Genomic DNA, 19,884 nt, shown 5'->3' on the forward strand with positions numbered 1-19,884 from the left:
TGTGTAGTGCTTGAGTTAGATTTCATTTGCGTGCGTTTTGGGTGATAGGTTTGTTCTTAGGAGGTTTTGGAAAGATGGGTTCAGGTTCATGATTGAACTTGTAATGTAATTCAATGAATCCAGAAGTTAGAAGCATATCACTTTTGAAGTTGTTAATGTAATTCAACTTCCATTTTGAACATTGCCGAACCGTTGTAAATCCACCAGACTGATCTTTTTTCACTTCCTAAAACATTTGCTCCATCAAATCCAGCACAGCAGAAATCACTGCAATTGTTACTCTGACAAAGCTCATGTTTCGCATTGACAAAAATGGACGCTGCAACCATAACTAAAAGATCTATGCTAGCACAGCATTCATTCATTTTAATGAGTTTTCCATTATCCTAGATTGAATGGCACACATCATTTAATCAAGAGAGTCCCTTTTGAATTCAAATCTACATATAGCAGCTTAACATTAGTAGGAGAAAGGCAGAGAATAGGTGGCCAGAAAATTCTCAGTTGACTTTTATAGTGACAGAACACCAATTAATGTCATCAGAGTATGCTAAGCGTATTTCAGAAAACAGAGGATAAAATACATCAAAGTGTAGATGATGTTTCGTGTAAATTTGCCTACACATCCTTCAATCTATGTTTGAGGATTCATCATGCCATAACAACTATGATTTTTAGCAATCTAGGTTTTTCTTTTTTATCTCAAATGTTCTATATCATTTTTAATAAAAATATAAATTTTATCAAAATAATTTTAAAAAATGAGTAATAGGTTTTCATTTTATAAAAAAAATGTTTTCAATAGAAAATATTTCTATAATTCGTCAAAAAATTAAATCAGAATATTAATGAAAACTTAAATAAGCAAAAGTTTTTAATTTTTTATATTATTATTACTACTATTACTGATATTTTTTTCTTTTAAATATGTAAAAGGTTTTAGTTTTGTTAATGCATGGGTTTTGTTTTCTTCATGAGTAAAGAGTTTTATTTTTTATTATTTTTATATTCAATTATCATAGGAAACAAAAGGTTTTTATGTTTAGAATAAGTTATATTTTTTATCCACAAATAAAAAAAATTAACACTCTAATTGGTTGAGTTTAACAACCAAAATCTTCAAAGCCTCTTCCTTAAAACCCGTTCATGATAGAAATAGGAAATGTAATAATTAATAATGAGCAGCTTCAATATTTAAAAGAATGGATAGATCTCGTAATAATGAATATTTTTACTTATTTTCAATTTAGTTTCAGTTCTGATGGAAATTAAGTGATTAATGGGCAGAGGAAGAGTTCTTCTAAAGAAAGAAGTAATGCTGGTGCTGTGCTGGGAGAAACCATTCTCTCCAAAGAATGGTAATGAAAAGATCAGTGTACGAGAAATCTTCACGTCAACCATGCTTTTGATATAGGATTCTAATATAGGATGTCGTAATCATTACAGTTACTGCAGTGTTCTGCTGCCTCTATATAAATAGGAAGGTTGGCTAAGGCACAACCCAACACATTTCATTATTCTCAACTTGGTATCAGAGCCACAAAACCCTAAAATAAATTAAACCTACTTTTCTCACAGCCTCCCAGCCTCCCTTCTTCAATGGAACAGCCGCCACATACAGCTTCAATTCTACAACACCAGCAGTCCAGCTTTCTTCTTCTTCAACAGTGCAGCCCTCTGCTCTTGCAGCACCTCCTCTGCTTTCCTCTGCTACGTCACCACCTGGATTCTCCTTTGCCATGGCTGATGAACGCCTCCTCTTGCAGCCCACGTCTGCTGCCTCTGCTGCTTCTACTGCCGCAAGCATTATCTCCCTTTCTCACACTCATCAAGTCATCACCCTTAAATTAACAAACACCAATTATTTATATTGGCATATGCAGATGCTGCCTTATCTCCTAGGCCAAGGAGTTTTTGGTTTTGTTGATGGCTCCAACACATGCCCATCAACACATGTTCTTACCCATAATGGTATCTCTCTTCAAGTAAATCCGCTTTTTCAAACCTGGAAACAACATGACCAACTCATTCTAAGTGCTCTTCTTTCCTCCCTATCTATGGAAGTTTTGCATCTTGTTGTTGGCTGTCAAAGTTCTTGTTCAGCTTGGGGCACTCTTGAGCGAGCTCTCGCTTCCACCTCCAACTCTTGTATTATGCAACTTTAAGGCTCTCTTCAGGATCTTCGACAGGGTGATGAATCAGTAACTCAATTTATACAAAAAGGGAAGGCCTTATTTGATGAATTGGTCGCTGCTGGTCGGCTAGTTTCGCTTGAAGATTTCAATTTATATGTGTTTCGTGGTTTTCGGGGAGAGTTTAAAGACTTAGTTACCAGTCTTATTACCAAGGCTGAACCTTTATCATATGCAGATCTTCATAGCCATCTTCTCACACATGAATTTCTTCACAAATATTTTGCTGCCATACATGCTCCTCCGCTACCCACACCCAGCATTCCATCTTCTGCTCTTGCTGCGCAGTGCCAGAGTTTTGGCAATTCTGGTCACAGCAGGGGCCGCTTCAACGGTGGCTGGCATCCCAACCAGTCCAACAGCAGAGGCAACCGATTTGCTGACTCTAGACTTGATCACCGCAACTTCCAAAACTCCTCCTTTGGTGACAATAGGCAGGGCTCTTGGCAGCGCAACATGGGGCAGAATCCATGCTGCCAACTGTGTCAGAATTTTAGCCATATAACTCCCCATTGCCCTCAATTCCAGCAGTGAGGTTATGGCCAACAACCTACTGCCAACCTGGTGCAGCGCAATCTCTCCTCAACCCGTTCTGTTGATTGGTTTCTAGATACCGGTGCCAATCAACACGTCACACCTGATCTTACCACCTTGAAATCTTCAGAACCGTATCTTGATAATGATAATTTGCATGTAGTTGATGGTAAGGGCCTTCCTATATCTCATCTTGGTCATACAAAAATATATACACCACATCGTTCTTTCACCTTATCTAATGTTCTTCATGTTCCTGCAATCACAAAACCTCTGCTCTCTATTTAGAAATTTTATCTTGATAATAATGTTTATTTTGAATTTCACCCTCGTATGTTTTATGTCAAGGATTTCAACACCCATGAAGTCCTCTCAGGTCAGAGTAAAGATGGTCTAATGCCCTGACCAAGTCTTTCGTTACGTTAGTTCTTCAAGCCTATTTATGGCATCGTCGATTAGGTCATCTTACTTCACGTATTTTTCAATTGTTAATCTCGAAAAATAAGATCATTTGTAACAACAAATGTCTTAATTTTCAATGTCAAAGTTGTCCTTTAGGAAAATCATCGCGTTTGTCTTTAGGACCTACGGGTCACAAAACTTCTACTCCACTTGAATTAATTTTTAGTGATATATGGGGCCCTGCTCCTCTTTTTTCTTCAGATGGCTATCGTTATTTTGTTATCTTTGTTGATGCTTATACTAAATATGTATGGTATTATCCTCTCGTTGCCAAGTCTGATGTTTACTCTGTTTTTCATCTATTTCAGACTCTTGTTGAATGTCAATTTTCATTAAAAATAAAATCTGTTCAAACTGATTGGGGCGGTGAATACCGAAAACTATCCACATTTTTTTCAGACCATTGGTATTCATCATCGTCTGATTTGTCCCCACACTCTTGAACAAAATGGAACAGTAGAGTGTCGTCATAAGCATATTGTGGAAATAGGTCTTACTCTTTTAGGGCAATGTAAAGCACCTTTTCGATTCTGGAATTATGCTTTTGAAACCTCTGTTTATCTTATAAATCGCATGCCTACTCCTATTCTTTTCCATCGCTCTCTGTTTGATTGTTTATTTCAACGGTCTCCTAATTATCATTTTTTACGTACCTTTGGGTGTCTCTGTTTTCCTTTTCTGCGTCCATATAATAATCATAAATTGGATTTTCGTTCCTCTCCATGTGTGTTTTTTGGATATAGTTCCTCGCATCTTGGTTATCGATGTCTTGACATTGTATCTTACCGTATTTATATTTCCCGTCATGTCCGCTTCCATGAACATGTGTTTTCATTTGATAATTCTGAACAAATTGCAAAGGTCTCCACCACAACCCCCACCCCACCCGCTATTGTCACCCTCCCAAATTTGCTAAACCACCCACCGCCACCCACTTTCACTAGCCACCCAAACAGCCCGCAACACTCCGCTTTGCCACTCCAAATAGCCACCCAACCAAAGCCTCCACCCATCCCTTGGCCATCATCCCATGCTTGTTTATCTAACCCTTATGATGCAGGTTCAAATCGTCAATTGGTCTCCTCTCCTCATGGTCTTGGGGCACTTTCTAGTCCCTCCTCTGCTTGGCCCTCCCTGACCAGCACTCCTACAACTTCAATCTCTACTTCCAGCCCCTCCTCTACTGACAGTCTTGTGCTTGAGGCTGCTTCTTTATCATCCTCTCTTGCTGGTCTGCAACTTATGGTTGATTTGTCTTCTTATCAGCTGCCACAGGTATCCTCGCTACAACCGTCTTCCCCTGCGTCTCCACCAGCACACAGCAGACATCCTATAACTCTTAGACCACAGCAGCCGATGACAACTAATCTAGTTGCTTCCGCTGTCGCTATTTCTACCTCTATACGGGTACTGTATTCTCCCTCTTCTGAGCCTTTTGCATTCTCTAATGCTGACCGGTATGCAGTTTGGCATAATGCTATGTGTGATGAGATCACCGCTTTACACGAAAATCGCACTTGGTCTTTGGTTCCATTTCATCCTTCGATGAACATTGTTGGCAATAGATGGGTACATCGGATCAAATGTCGTGTTGATGGTAGTATTGAGCGCTATAAAGCGTGCCTTGTTGCTAGAGGTTTTACCCAGCAGGAAGGTATTGATTATTCTGAAACCTTCAGTCCAGTTATTAAGCAGGCCACTGTCCAATTGGTTTTCTCTATCGCGGTTTCGCGAAATTGGAAGATTCATCAGCTTGATATTCATAATGCCTTCCTCAATGGTGTTCTTACTGAAGAGGTCTACATGAAATAGCCTCCAGGTTTCGTTGACTCTTCTCTTCCATCTCATGTGTGCAGATTGCACAAATCATTGTATGGTTTGAAACAGGCACCGAGAGCATGGTACACTCGTCTAAGTGATTTTTTGCTCTCCATCGATTTTCGAGCTTCCAAGGTTGACAACTCCTTGTTTATCTTATCTGATGGTACTAATATATTTTATCTCCTGGTGTATATTGATGATATTCTGCTCATGGGTAGCAACTCTGCTATGCTCCATCACCTTATACAGTTACTCAACTCTGAGTTCAAGCTTTGTGACTTAGGTGTTATTCACTACTTTCTGGGTATTGAAGTTCAGTCTACCAGTATGGGTTTAATGCTGTGTCAATATAAATATATTCTTGACATCTTCACCCGAGCTGGTATGACTTTCTGCAAACCAGTTGATACTCCAGTCTCCCCTTCGAAAGTCATTTTATTACCGGATCATTCATTCTCTGATCCTACATGATTTCGTCAAATCGTGGGTGCTCTTCAATATCTTACCTTCACCCGTCTAGATATATGCTTTGTTGTTAACAGAGTCTGTCAGTTTATGCATGCTCCTACAGATTCTCATTGGGCCACTGTCAAACGTATTTTACGCTATCTTAAAGGTATGACATCTTATGGTTTCCATATCACTTGAGGCTCCTCTTTTGCTCTACATGGCTTTATAGATGCAGATTGGGCTGGTAGTATTGATGATTGCAAGTCTACGGGTGGCTATCTTGTCTTTTTTGGTCAGACGCCGATTTCTTGGAAATCCGACAAGCAACGCATTATTGCTCGCTCCTCTACTAAGGCTGAGTATAAAGCCCTTGCTGATGGTACCACTGAAGTCATTTGACTTCAATACTTGTTAACAGATTTGCAGGTTCCCTCAGTCTCTGCCCCTACCATTTGGTGTGATAATCTTGGTGCTACCTATCTCTCAGCAAATCCTATCTTCCATGCTCGTACTAAGCATGTTGAAGTGGATTATCACTTTGTCCGTGACCGTGCTGCCAAGAAAAAAATTCAGATTCGTTTTGTTCCCTCTCGGGATCAACTTGCCGATGTCTTCACTAAACCGCTTCATGTTGCATCCTTTACTGCTTTTCGATTCAAGCTTCATGTTGATCCCCCACCCTCAGCTTGAGGGGGCATATTATAGAATATGATTATAATATAGGATGTTGTAATCATTACAGTTACTCATGTATCTATCAGAATATGATTCTAATATAGGATGTTATAATAATTATAGTTACTGCAGTATTCTGCTGTTTCTATATAAATAGGAAGGTTGGCTAAGGCACAACCCAACACATTCCATTATTCTCAACTTTAGATTAAACAAATATAATAAGATAAATATTTTTTTATATAAAATTAAATATCTTCATCTGCATGTATATCACAAACCTGTGATATGATCTGTCAGCCAAGTTGGCTTGAGGGTATAGCCTACGCGGAAGATAACAATTACCATCGCCATCTCCTTATCATTCTATGGCTAATAACAGCTACAGAGACAATGATTGATTAAGATAAACGCGGGAGATGGGTTGGAGACTTTAAACAGAAAGGTTTTGATGATAGAAAATACGCCTTGCTGTCACAATAACATATGAATCATTCAATGGCAAAGCATCGGTTTAGATTTTTCAGTGAATAATGGATAGTTATAGAGTTTCTTTTGTGAAGAATTAAAAAAAAAAGTTCAATTTCCATCAACTAATTTCCTTGGGGATTTCCATAATAACACTGTATTGAATGGGATAAATGTAAAATATCATCGTTAATCAATTGATCTAAAAATAATATGGTGAAGGGGATTTTCATAGTAATGTTGCATTCATTGCCAAATTAAACTGAAGAAAAAAATTTCTTTTTTTATCGCTTTAATAATTCTTTATGGAAGTGGTAGAGAAGCTTAGGAGTTAAAAATAATTCAATGGGATATTAAAGCATGCTATAAGAATATCAATTCAATTTTGAGAAAGAGTTTTTCAGACGAGGCAATCCCACATGGGTGATAAAAAATAAGATTCTCGAGAGATAAATAGAAAGAATAATATTCTAGGTAACAAAATCTAAGAAAACCCCGCTGATTTTCCTTTATATATATATAGGGTTTAATTTCATGAGCATCTTGTATATGTTTTTTTATCTCGAGGATCTTATTTTCTAAAAAGTTGTCTTTGTGTTAGTTGTCTGCCAATCTAGGCATATTATAGGTAACACTTTTCCTTCTCTTTCTCTCACTCTAGGCTAAAAGGACCCCTTTTTCTTTGTGTTAATTGTCTGCCAATCTAGCTTCCATGGAAAGCCATCCTTCCTTTTTTTTAATACATGGGAGATCCAAACCCTAAATATATATAATGGATAGTTATCAATTCCCCTTCAGTTTCTTACGTAAAGCGCCAAAAAAAGAAGAAATTCATAGTTATGAACTAAATAATTGGCTCAAGGAACTGATTAATTACTCAGATAAGAAGAGCCTTGCTCAACTCAAATCATTTAGCAATAAAATACATGACTGTCACGGCAGCAGAATATAAACTTGGAAAAACCGACTGACAAATTATAGCATCTTAAACTACTAAACATAACTTAAATGCAATGCTAATGGAGGAAATCTGCCAAGATATCATCTATAATTAGTCGCTAATAATTTAATGACAGAAACACCACTACTCAAACATCTGAATACCAATGGTTGCCCACTGCATCAACATGCTTCCATACACTACCAGTCTTCACCACCATCATGTTCTCGTGGGAGGTTAATGATCTACAAAAACTCGGAGTATTCTCCACATGTCTGAATTTCAGTTAATCCGCTAACTTTTCTGCCCGTAAGTCCTTTTTTCTTCCCATTTTCTTAATCTAGAAAACTCGAATGACATTTGAGACATTGTCTTGCTCAGTTGGGGCCGTATGAGAGCTGTGTTGGGTTTTTTTGTAGTGCTTGAGTTAGATTTCATTTGCGTGCGTTTTGGGTGATAGGTTTGTTTGTAGGATTTTTTGGACATTGCCGATCCGTTGTAAATCCTAAAACATTTGTTCCATCAAAGCCAGCAAAGCAGAAATCAAATGCAATCGTTACTACTGACAAAGCTCATGTTCCGCTTTGACAAAAATTGACTCTGCAACCATAACTAAGAGATCTATGCTAGCACAGTACTATTTATTCATTTTAATGAGTTTTCCATTATCCTAGATTGAATTAAAATCTATTTATAGCAGCTTAACACTAGTATAAAATTGTCAGTTGACTTTTATAGTGACAGAACACCAATTAATGTGACCAGAGTATGCTAAGCGTATTTCAGAAAACAGAGGATAAAATGCATCAAAGTGCAGATGATGTTTCCTGTAAATTTGCCTACACATCCTTCAATCTATGTTTGAGGATTCATCAGGCCATAACAACTATGATTTTTAGCAATCTAGGTTTTTTGTTTTTATCTCAAATGTTCTATATCATTTTTAATAAAAATATATATTTTATCAAAATAATTTTAAAAAATGAGTAATAGGTTTTCATTTTATAAAAAATGTTTTCAATAGAAAATATTTTTATAATTTGTCAAAAAAACTAAATTGGAATATTAACAAAAACTTAAATGAGCAAAAGTTTTTAATTTTTTACTAAAATTTATTATTATTATTATTATTATTATTATTATTATTATTATTATTAGTACTACTACTATAACTTTTCTTTTTAAATGTGTAAAAGGTTATGGTTTTGTTAATGCATGGGTTTTGTTTTTCTTCATGAGTAAAGAGTTTTATTTTTTATTATTTTTATATTCAATTATCATAGGAAACAAAAGGTTTTATGTTTAAATAAGTTATATTTTTTATCCACAAATAAAAAAAATTAACACTCTAATTGGTTGAGTTTAACAACCAAAATCTTCAAAGCCTCTTCCTTAAAAACCCGTTCATGATAGAAATAGGAAATGTAATAATTAATAATGAGCAGCTTCAATATTTAAAAGAATGGATAGATCTCGTAATAATGAATATTTTTACTTATTTTCAATTTAGTTTCAGTTCTGATGGAAATTAAGTGATTAATGGGCAGAGGAAGAGCTCTTCGAAAGAAAGAAGTAATGCTGGTGCTGTGCTGGGAGAAACCATTCTCTCCAAAGAATGGCAATGAAAAGATCAGTGTACGAGAAATCTTCACGTCAACCATGCTGTTGATAGAAATATTATTATTACTTTTGATAAATCTCATATTTAATTTTTTTTCTTTCATTAAATATCTTTTTTTCTTCAAAATAGACTCAGAGAATAACTATTCCTACTGACTTCTTGAATATCATAAAATCTTACTCTACTAATAATGCTTTTTCTTTTCCTAAAACTCTGACATGAGAGCTAGCTGCTGGGTTTTAGAAGATTTAAACCCTTGACCATGTACTCCTGGTATTCTATACAGCAAATTTGTTCCAAGAAACATATTATCAATCTTTCTCGCCAATTTAATTAACTTTGATTGAGGGCATAATCATATTTGATCAATAACTTACATCGGAAACTATTTCCCTAGAATCAAAAAGAAGGAAAAAATCAGAGAAAATCTAGCTATGTTTTTTTAACTTCAAAAAATGCCCTATAAATCATTAATCTGCTTTTGGGCCAATGACAGATTATTAGTCCATTTCATGAGCCAAGATTGAGGCTTTTAGTCCATCATCAATCAGAAGTTGTGGTTACCTCGAAAATCAAATAATTAATGAAAATCGAAAGTCTCATTAATCTTTTCAGGCCTAAAAAGCAAATAAATAAAAAAATCTCAGAAAAACAACCTCGGGTCGAACACTGGCTTTCAGATTTTAGAATACTCCCATTACCTATGATATAAAAGACCTAAAAAATTAATCTTAAATAAGGATTTCGGCAAAAAAAAAAAAAATCGTTGGTGTAAAATCAGAGAACTAAATTGTTGTTCTACCAGTTATTAAACATATGTATAGCATAATTATAGACTTAAAATTGCTTTATCATGTTTGAAGTTATCAAACAAATGTAAAAGGTTTCTTGGTTGGTTTTGAAATTGATTTTAGCTAGATAAGAGATTTGGTTCCCTTTATTGGACAATTTAATAGCTTTATTATTTTGTTTCTTGTAGTAATCTTACATGGCTCACAATGACATGAGAAAAAAATGTTAAACAAATTTACCATTAATAAGAGTAAGGAAACTAGTTGTTGTCGACACACGCAGCTAAAGTAGTCAAGCTAGCGATAATAAATAATTTTGAATAGTCATGTTTGAATCTACTACAACTAAATGAGAATTTGCTCCAGATAAATTACATGGATGACCTAATAGATATATATATATATATATATATATATATATATATATATATATATATATAAACTAGTGGGATAAGACTAGGCTTAAGAAGTGGTCTGGTTATGCCAAACCAGAATAACGACTCATAAGTGTCTTGACTTTTAATTCAACCATTAGATTGCATTTAAATTTTTACAAGAGTTTACGGAGATTATTTTCCTTTAAGTCGCATGGAATTGCTACTCCGACCATCAGATCTTTAAATTTTGAAAATCTAGCACCGAGCTCCTATTTTTTGGCTATTTTTGTTATTTTTCTTGTTATTTTTTTATTTCATGTTAATTCTTGGATTTTATACTTCTTTCCTTTGTAATTTCATATTTTAATTTTTTTTTCTAGTTGAGGTAGAGTTTTTACTTATTTAAGTGTAAACCTCCTCAGATTTTATTATTGTTAATTTAGAAAAAATAAAATTCATAAACTTAAAATTCATATTTGCAGTCGCTCATTAAAATTCTTGGTTATTTTATTTTATTTTTTATTATTTGTTATTATCTTTATCTTACGCATGCATCAGTAACTCTCCAGTCACATATTATAGCAGCACGAATTATATTAAGATTTCTTTCATCTAAAATTCGTACTATAGACTACTAGTGTACACAAATATTCAACATACTATATGTTACATTACTAATTACTTTAAAGACATCATCATGATATTTTTAGCACGTTACATGGACCATCCAAGAGAAACTCACTATTAACCTTACAAGTGAAAATTAAGGGGAAAAAAAGAAAAAAGAGAAGGAAGAGGAAATACGAGAATACGAGATAATACAACAAACTGGAAAACATCCTAATAATTAGAAATCAATTTCTACGCAGGCGAGTCTTCAAATTTTGACCTCTGTTCACAAAGTAATTCTTCACCAGCCATTCATACTTCCTTGTGTTCATAGCGCATCCAAGAATCACTCCAATTACCAACCCGGTTGCATAACCTATCACCACCACCTTCCAACCAAATTCAAGTGGATATCCCGAGCCCTCATCTTCTTCAGGTGCTGGCAGCGAGTCCTCGACATTTCCACAGTTTTTTGATAAAGGCTTTCCACACAATCCTGGATTCGCATCAAATGAAGTGTTGTCAAATGTCTCGAATTGGTTTCCCCTTGGTATTGGACCTGATAGAAGATTGTGAGACACATTAAAGACCGCGAGGAAGGTGAGCTGTGCAAGTTGGACAGGAATCTCTCCCGAGAGTTTGTTCTGAGAAAGGTCCAAAGCTTCAAGCCCTTTCAAGTTGGACAAGGATGGAGGGATGCGACCAGTGAGAAAGTTGTTGGAGAGATTGAGCATATGAAGTTCTTTGAGATCTCCAAGGGCATCTGGAATTCCTCCTTCAAAACGATTGCTTGAGAGATCAATAGCTGTGAGAAATTCTTGGATCTTCTCATATTTTGTCACCACACCTTTATTGGTCATTGTCATTGAGTAGTCAAAATGATATGTCATTACATACCCTGGTAATTGAAAACTTGCGTCTACTTGCATGTACAACGGGTGTTCTTTATAGATAGTTTTCATGGCAGTCCAATTTCGAGAGTATTCAATTGGCAACTTACCCAAAAAACAATTACCGGATAGATCAACAATCTGCAACCTCTGGAATTCAAAGTCAGCTTTAGGTTTCCCAATCACGCCATGGAGCCTATTGGATCTCAAAATCAGAACCCTCAACTCTGGCAAAATACCCAACCATGAAGGGAAGACATCATTTATCTTGTTTTGTTCGATATTGAGAATCTCTAGCTTGGGACAATTGGCTAATGATTTTGGTATCTTCCCTTCCAATTGGTTTTGACTGAAATCGATTGCCCTCAATGCGCAGTCACTTGAGAAAGCTTCAGGAATGTCACCGCTGAAGCTGTTGTTGTGTAGATCGAGTACTGAAGCAGAGTTACTTATGTTTCCTAAACATTGCGGAAGCTTGCCACTCAAATTGTTGTTTTGACAATTGGAGGATAACAAGAGATGTCAGATTGCAGATTGCTGGTGGAATTTCTCCATTTAAACGGTTGTCTGAGACTTCATAAATAATGGTGGAATGTGGTGGGATTGGAAGGGCTCCATCAAGCTTGTTGAAAGAAAGTCTCAGACATCGTAGATTATTCCATGGAAGAATATCAACGGATTGCTCAAAACCTGTTAGTAGGTTGCCTCTGAGATCTAAACTCCAAAGAGTTTCGGTGCCCAAGTTCATAAACCATGTTGGTATGTGCCCCTCAATTTTGTTTCCACCGAGTTCTACATACTCCAAGTGATTTTGACCATGTAAGAAACTTGGAAACTCGCCTGATAAATTGCATCCACTCAAACTTAAAATTTGAATGTTTTGCAGAGCAGCACTATCATTGTGGTTGCCAATCACAGACAAATTATTGTCAGATAATTGGAAGGAAACAAGGCTTCTTGACTTAAGAAGGCCAAATTCTACAGTGCCACTGAATAAATTTTTTCCTAGGTTAAGGGTTTCAAGATTGGGAAGCCTAAAAATAGAATCTGAAATTGGACCGTGCAGTTTGTTGGCACCAAGGCCCAGTAAGATTAATTGGGTTTGGTTTCCTATCCAAGATGGAAGTTGACCAGTTAATTCATTCACATTAAGGCTTAACTGGGTGAGCTGAGTCAAGTTTCCAAGACAGGATGGAATCTCACCGTATGAATTGGTTCGCTTAAATCCTACAAAAGTGAGTTTGGTTAGATTACAAAGCCAATGCAAGGTTCCAGAACTGAAATTATTAGAAGAAAGCGACAGGTAAGTAAGTTGAAGAAGGTTGACAAAAGTAAAAGGGATTTTCCCAGAGAAATTGTTATGAGAAAGGTCTAGATAGTTCAGTTTCGTAAGGTTACCAAGTGAAGATGGTATCACCCCTGAAAAATTACTTTCAGCCACATCAAGCTCTGTCAAAGATTTGAGGTTTCCTATGGATTCCGGTAGCTGACCAGAGAAATTCGTCCCTGCAAGCAACAATATTTCAAGCTGGCTGCCCGACTGAAATTCCGGCAAATATCCAGTGAGATATGGATTATACCGGATACTAAGAAAGCGAAGGTTGGGTAACTGGAATATACCCATGGGGAACTCTAAGATCTCAGCTGGAATTTGACCCGAGAAGCCAGACATTGAGAGATCTAGATCAAACAGCCTTGAGAGATTTCCAATCTCAGAAGGGATTTCAGAGTTGTTGAAGTCGTTGTTACAAGAAGAAATTGGCTAAGGAAGTAAAGGAGGGAAAAACAGTTACAAGGCCATTAGAAATGCCGTTGCAACCAATACGCACCGTTTTATTAAACATACAGTATGCATGTTTACTTTTCCTTTAACGCACCGTTTTTATGCCTATATTAAGGGCAGCTGTAACAAACTAAAGCTACACGTGAATTAGTATGAACAATAATCTGTTTCTCATCTCTCTCTCAATCTTCAAATAATTCTTCTCCAACCTCTCATTCTGTTGAAACCTTCCTCGCCAGAATACATCAACCAGTGCTAAGGTTCTATCATACGTTCTCACCCTCATCAAGTGGTATCAGAGCTCTTATCTTCGGACCTCTAAAACAATGACTCATGACACTAGGTCTCAAGATATTAAGAAACTAGAAGGGGTGATAGCCACAGCCAACAAGGAACAAGGCATGTGGAACGACAAGGTGGCCAAACTGCTAGAACAACAGGGGCAACAACAATTGTCTAGCGACTCACGCCTTCTGCGTTTGGAAGAGCTTATCTCAGGTATTTCACTTCAGCAACATACACTACTACAGAAATTACAGATACCTGCAGGCGAGATCAACTCTAATCAGGAGCATCCACGCAGCAGTCAAGAAGGAGCTTATTTCAGAAATGAATGGCCACAAGGAGGACATTCCAAGTTCCATAAACCTAGGCGCGATTTTCCATCCTTTGACGGAGAAGACGTCCACAAATGGCTATACAAATGTAACCAGTATTTTGAGATAGAAGAAGTTCCAGAAACGGAGAAGCTCAAACTGGCTTCTTATTACTTGGATGGTATGGCACTATATTGGCATCAAAACTTCATGCGCAGCAATGGTGGGCAGATAGTAACCTGGAAAGAATATGTGGAAGGGTTATGTGGAAGATTTGGGGGTCATAAGGAGCCTTTGGAGGAGTTAAAGGATTTAAAACAGGATGGCGATCTAGAGTCTTACATCAGAGAATTCGATATGCTGTGGAATAGAGCTGAGATTGATGAAAGGTATGCCTTGATTTTCTTCCTTGGAGGACTGGAGACAGAAATAAAAAATCTGGTAAAAATGTTTGAACCGAAATCCCTTAAACAAGCCTACAATCTGTCACGACTACAAGAGAACACACACCTTTACAAAAAATCCCATAAACAAGCTAGCAAACCACCAAATTCCTCTCTGGGCAATAATCAGACATCCAATCAGCAACAATCGCCTTACAAACCTACTAAATTCCTTGAACCAGGTCCCCAACACTCTACCCTACCTGGGCTACTGCCCACTCCTCAAACACATAGTGGAAGTCAACCACCAAGAAGGCCTACCAGAACTTTTAGGAGCACAGAAATGGAAGACCGAAGAGCAAAGGGCTTATGTTTTTGGTGTGATGACAAGTTTACACCAGGGCACAAATGTAGAACAAAAAGACTCTATTCCATATGCTTAATAGGAGATGATGAGGGTGATGCAGAAATGGCAGGAGAACCAGGGCAAGGATCAGAGGGCATGGAAGATAATGATCCACACATCTCCATGAATGCACTGGAAGGAGTTCCTGGCTGTTATACTCTGAAGGTAACAGGCAGGGTAGACAGATTATCCATCTTCGTATTAATAGATTCAGGTAGCACCCATAATTTCATGAATATTTGGGTTGCTAACAAACTGCAGTGCATCCTAACCCCTATCAACCCAGTAACTGTCAAAGCTGCCAATGGGGGAAGAATGTTATGTTCTTCTATTTGCAAAAATTTTAGGTGGAAGATGCAGGGAATACACTGTGAGGCTGATGTGTTTATAATGGAATTGGAAGCATGTGACATGGTTCTGGGAGTCCAATGGTTAGCCACTTTGGGTAATATCGTATGCAACTATAAGGACATGTGGATGAGTTTTGAATGGCAAGGGCAACAAACCACCTTAAGGGGGGAGGAACCAGTGAGGCTACAATCTCTCCATTTCGGACAGATGAGTGGATTATTGAGCAATAATACTAGTATTGCAGGTCTCAATCTTTGCAGCTTATTGTTGATTCAAGACACTCCGAGTGCTGAGACATCCATCACTGGAAAACATCTTAATGACAAGGAAGAGGCAGCTCTGAAACAGCTACTTCACCTCTATCAGGACATCTTTGTTCCTGTGACAGGTTTACCACCTAGTCGTCCTCATGACCACACCATTCCTTTAAAAGAAGGCGCCCAGCCTGTTAACCTTCGCCCATACAGGTACTCTAGCCTACAAAAAGATACAGTGGAGGGTCTCATTGCAGAAATGGTGGCAACAGGAACTGTCCAACAAAGCCACAACCCATTTGCTTCACCCGTGGTGTTGGTTAAGAAGAAGGATCTTTCATGGAGACTTTGTATTGATTACAGGGCTCTTAATAGGTTGACAATAAAAAATAAATTCCCTATTCCCCTGATTGATGAGCTACTTGAAGAACTGACAGGAGCATCGGTGTTCTCAAAGATTGATCTACGCTCCGGGTATCATCAGATTCGCATGAACTCAGGAGATGTCCATAAGACAGCCTTCAGGACACACAATGGCCACTACGAATTCTTAGTGATGCCCTTCGGCCTCACAAATGCACCGGCCACATTCCAATGTCTGATGAATGAGGTGTTTCGCACTTACTTAAGGAAATTTGTTCTTGTGTTTTTTGACGATATTCTGATTTACAGTAGGTCTTACAAGGACCATCATACACACTTGCAAACTGTCTTTGAAGTGCTCAGAACACACCACTTGGTAGCTAAGGAGAACAAATGTGTTTTTGGAGATGACAGAGTGGAATACCTCGGCCATATTATTTCTAAAGCTGGAGTAGCCACCGATCCAGAAAAGCTCAAAGCCATCAAGAACTGGCCACTGCCTCAGAACATCAAACAGCTGCGAGGATTCCTTGGGCTCACGGGGTATTATAGAAAGTTTGTAAAAGGTTACGGCATTATTTGTCGACCTCTTACCAGACTCCTAAAGAAGGATGCAGTGGGCTGGGATCAAGAGGCCACGAAGGCTTTTGAAACTCTTAAGCAAGAAATGATGCAACCTCCAGTCCTGGCACTACCTGACTTAAGCAAACTTTTTATTGTGGAAACTGACGCTTCAGGTGCAGGTATTGGCGCAGTATTAATGCAAGAGGGACACCCAATTGCGTTTATTAGCAAGGCTTTAGGGCCAAGGCAGCAATCATTATCAACTTACGAGAGGGAAATGTTAGCAATCATCATGGCAGTGCACAAATGGAAGCAGTATCTATGGGGCAGGTCCTTCAAAATCAGAACCGACCATGTCAGCTTGAAATACTTACTAGATCAAAAATTATCCTTTCCCTCTCAGCAATTGTGGCTCACCAAGCTACTGGGGTTTGACTACGAAATTGAATTTCGTAGTGGTAAAGAAAACGTGGCAGCTGATGCTCTTTCTAGAGTTTCTAGCAGTGAGCTTCACGCCCTTACTCTATCCACAATTGACACTCCTGTACTGGAAGACATCAAGCAATCGTGGCAAGAAGATAGCAGGATTCAAACTATCATCCAAGACCTAGTGAGAGATCAAGCTACACATCCTCACTATAAATGGAGCAACAACAACCTCTTCAGGAAAGGCAAACTGGTGGTGGGACACAATCCAAAACTCCAGCACCAACTCATCACCATGTACCATGACACTTCCTTAGGGGGACATTCGGGTTCAACAGTCACGACTGCAAGGGTAGCTAGCATGTTCTACTGGAAAAAACAACAAAAACAAATCAGGCAGTATGTTAGGGAGTGTCCTACATGTCAACGCTACAAATCAGAAAATGTGGCGAGTCCAGGGCTGTTACAACCTCTGCCAGTACCGATAGCTCCCTTCACCGATATCAGTATGGACTTCATAACATGCCTCCCTAAATCAGAAGGCAAGGAAGTCATCTTTGTGGTAGTGGATCGGTTCAGCAAGTATGCCCACTTTATGGCATTATCCCATCCTTATTCAGCTACTACAGTGGCGAAAATCTTCATGGATTCGGTCTACAAACTGCATGGAATGCCAGCCACCATTGTAAGTGATCGAGACACAGTTTTTCTTAGCAAATTTTGGAAGGAGCTCTTTGCCTTACAAGGTGTCAACCTACACTATTCCACCGCATACCATCCCCAGTCGGATGGCCAAACTGAAGTGGTAAATCGATGTATTGAAGGCTACCTTCGGTGCATGACAGGTGACAATCCTTCTCAATGGTGCAAGTGGTTAGCATTGTGTGAATGGTGGTATAACACCAACTTCCATACAGCTACGAAAACTACTCCCTACAGCATACTATATGGGTTCTCCCCACCCATACACATCCCCTACTTCCCAAAAGACTCACCCCTGGAAGCAGTAGACCATTACCTTACAACCAGGGAACAATTGTTGCAGACAGTCAAGCTCAACTTAATCAAAGCTCAGGACCGAATGAGGCACCTGGCCAATAAAAAGAGAAGTGATCGGGTACTGCAAGTTGGCGATTTAGTCTATTTAAAAATGCAAACTTACAAACAGAGATCCATGAGCCATTCACATCACAAACTAGCTGCTAAATACTATGGTCCCTACACTATCATCCAGAAGATAGGAGAAGTCGCATACAAACTGGACCTGCCCTCTTCATCCACTATACACCCTGTTTTTCACGTCTCTCTTTTGAAAAGAACTAGGGGTAACCGGATGGTGCACCACAGCTTACCAGACAATCCAAGAGAGCCTCTGCTACAACCTCAAATCATCATGGATCGCAGAATGGTAAAACAAGGGGCTCGAGCGGCTACACAAGTTTTAATTCACTGGAAAGGATTATCACCCGCAGAAGCAACATGGGAGTTCATAGACGAGGTCCAGTTGAGGTTTCCAACTTTTAACCTTGAGGACAAGGTTGTTCTGAAGGAAGGAGACTTGTTACAAGAAGAAATTGGCTAAGGAAGTAAAGGAGGGAAAAACAGTTACAAGGCCATTAGAAATGCCGTTACAACCAATACGCACCGTTTTATTAAACATACAGTATGCATGTTTACTTTTCCTTTAACGCACCGTTTTTATGCCTATATTAAGGGCAGCTGTAACAAACTAAAGCTACACGTGAATTAGTATGAACAATAATCTGTTTCTCATCTCTCTCTCAATCTTCAAATAATTCTTCTCCAACCTCTCATTCTGTTGAAACCTTCCTCGCCAGAATACATCAACCAGTGCTAAGGTTCTATCATACGTTCTCACCCTCATCAGTCGTTGTCAGCAAGATTCAGCCTTCTGAGCTGAACAAGGTGGAAGAGGCTGCTATTGGAGTCGATGGAGCCATAAAGGCAGCTGCTACTGAGGTCAAGGCCGATCACATGACCAGAGTCCCTATCGCATTCAACACCATCCCATGAGCAGCAATCACCGCTTTCTCCATCAACTTTCCATGATGCAACCTTCGGATAAGCAGAAGGATCAGAAGAAGCGGACCTATGAATGACAAGGCTTTCCTTGAACTGTAACAAGGCATTACCCTCCTCAGCTTGGCATCGCGGCTGCATGGAAGGAGAAGAGTGACAAGCTCTATGATGAAAAAACGAGAGTAAAAAGAGCAAAAGCATTCGCATAGTTAAGAAACGGACAGATGCTGGGATTGTTTTTAGTAGATAATCTTTATTTTTTCATAATAAGCAAAGAAGTGAAATAAAGCAGTTTATATAGACAAAAATATTCAGTCTATTCCATTGTCTTGTTGGAAAATTAAAGTAGTCTAGGCCATTGTCGGAAGACTTTGGCGCTACTGGAAGTCTATGTATTGTCTTGTTTCGGTGAATTCCAGAGCAAGGTGTGGAATAGACAAGGGCCCATATCACCTATTAACATGGGATATGGTTAGTAAGATATAAATGCAAAACAAATAATACTGCACTGTTTGTCCTCGTACAGATCAAGTGCATTCTTGATGCATATGAAACAATATGGAAAAATAACAAATATAAATAATATCTAATTTTGTTGAATAAAATTACCATGCACAAATTTAATTCAAAATTTTATTATTAAATATTTCTTTTTAGATAGTCTCTTGAAATGTAAGTTAAGCAACCCTATTTATTCTAATGTTAGACCTGAATTGAATTATAAAAAATAAAATTCCTAATTGAAATTAAGTATAATAAAAACACCACAAAAGAAAAATATTTTTTTAAAACTAAATAGGAATAATAATAGCTAAAGAAACAAATATTTTTTTCCTAACATGTTGAAAAGAATTTGTCCTTGAGTTCATATTTTTCTTGCCTCAATCT

At 37.9% G+C, this 19,884-nt stretch overlaps 1 pseudogene; it reads right to left on the bottom strand.

Moving 5' to 3' along the window:
- Positions 1-11,046: 11,046 nt before the first annotated feature.
- Positions 11,047-19,204, bottom strand: LOC118039364 (receptor-like protein 6; annotated as a pseudogene).
- Positions 19,205-19,884: the final 680 nt, after the last annotated feature.

This window comes from Populus alba, chromosome 16, assembly GCF_005239225.2.
Source record: "Populus alba chromosome 16, ASM523922v2, whole genome shotgun sequence".
In the NCBI taxonomy this organism is placed as follows: Eukaryota; Viridiplantae; Streptophyta; class Magnoliopsida; order Malpighiales; family Salicaceae; genus Populus; species Populus alba.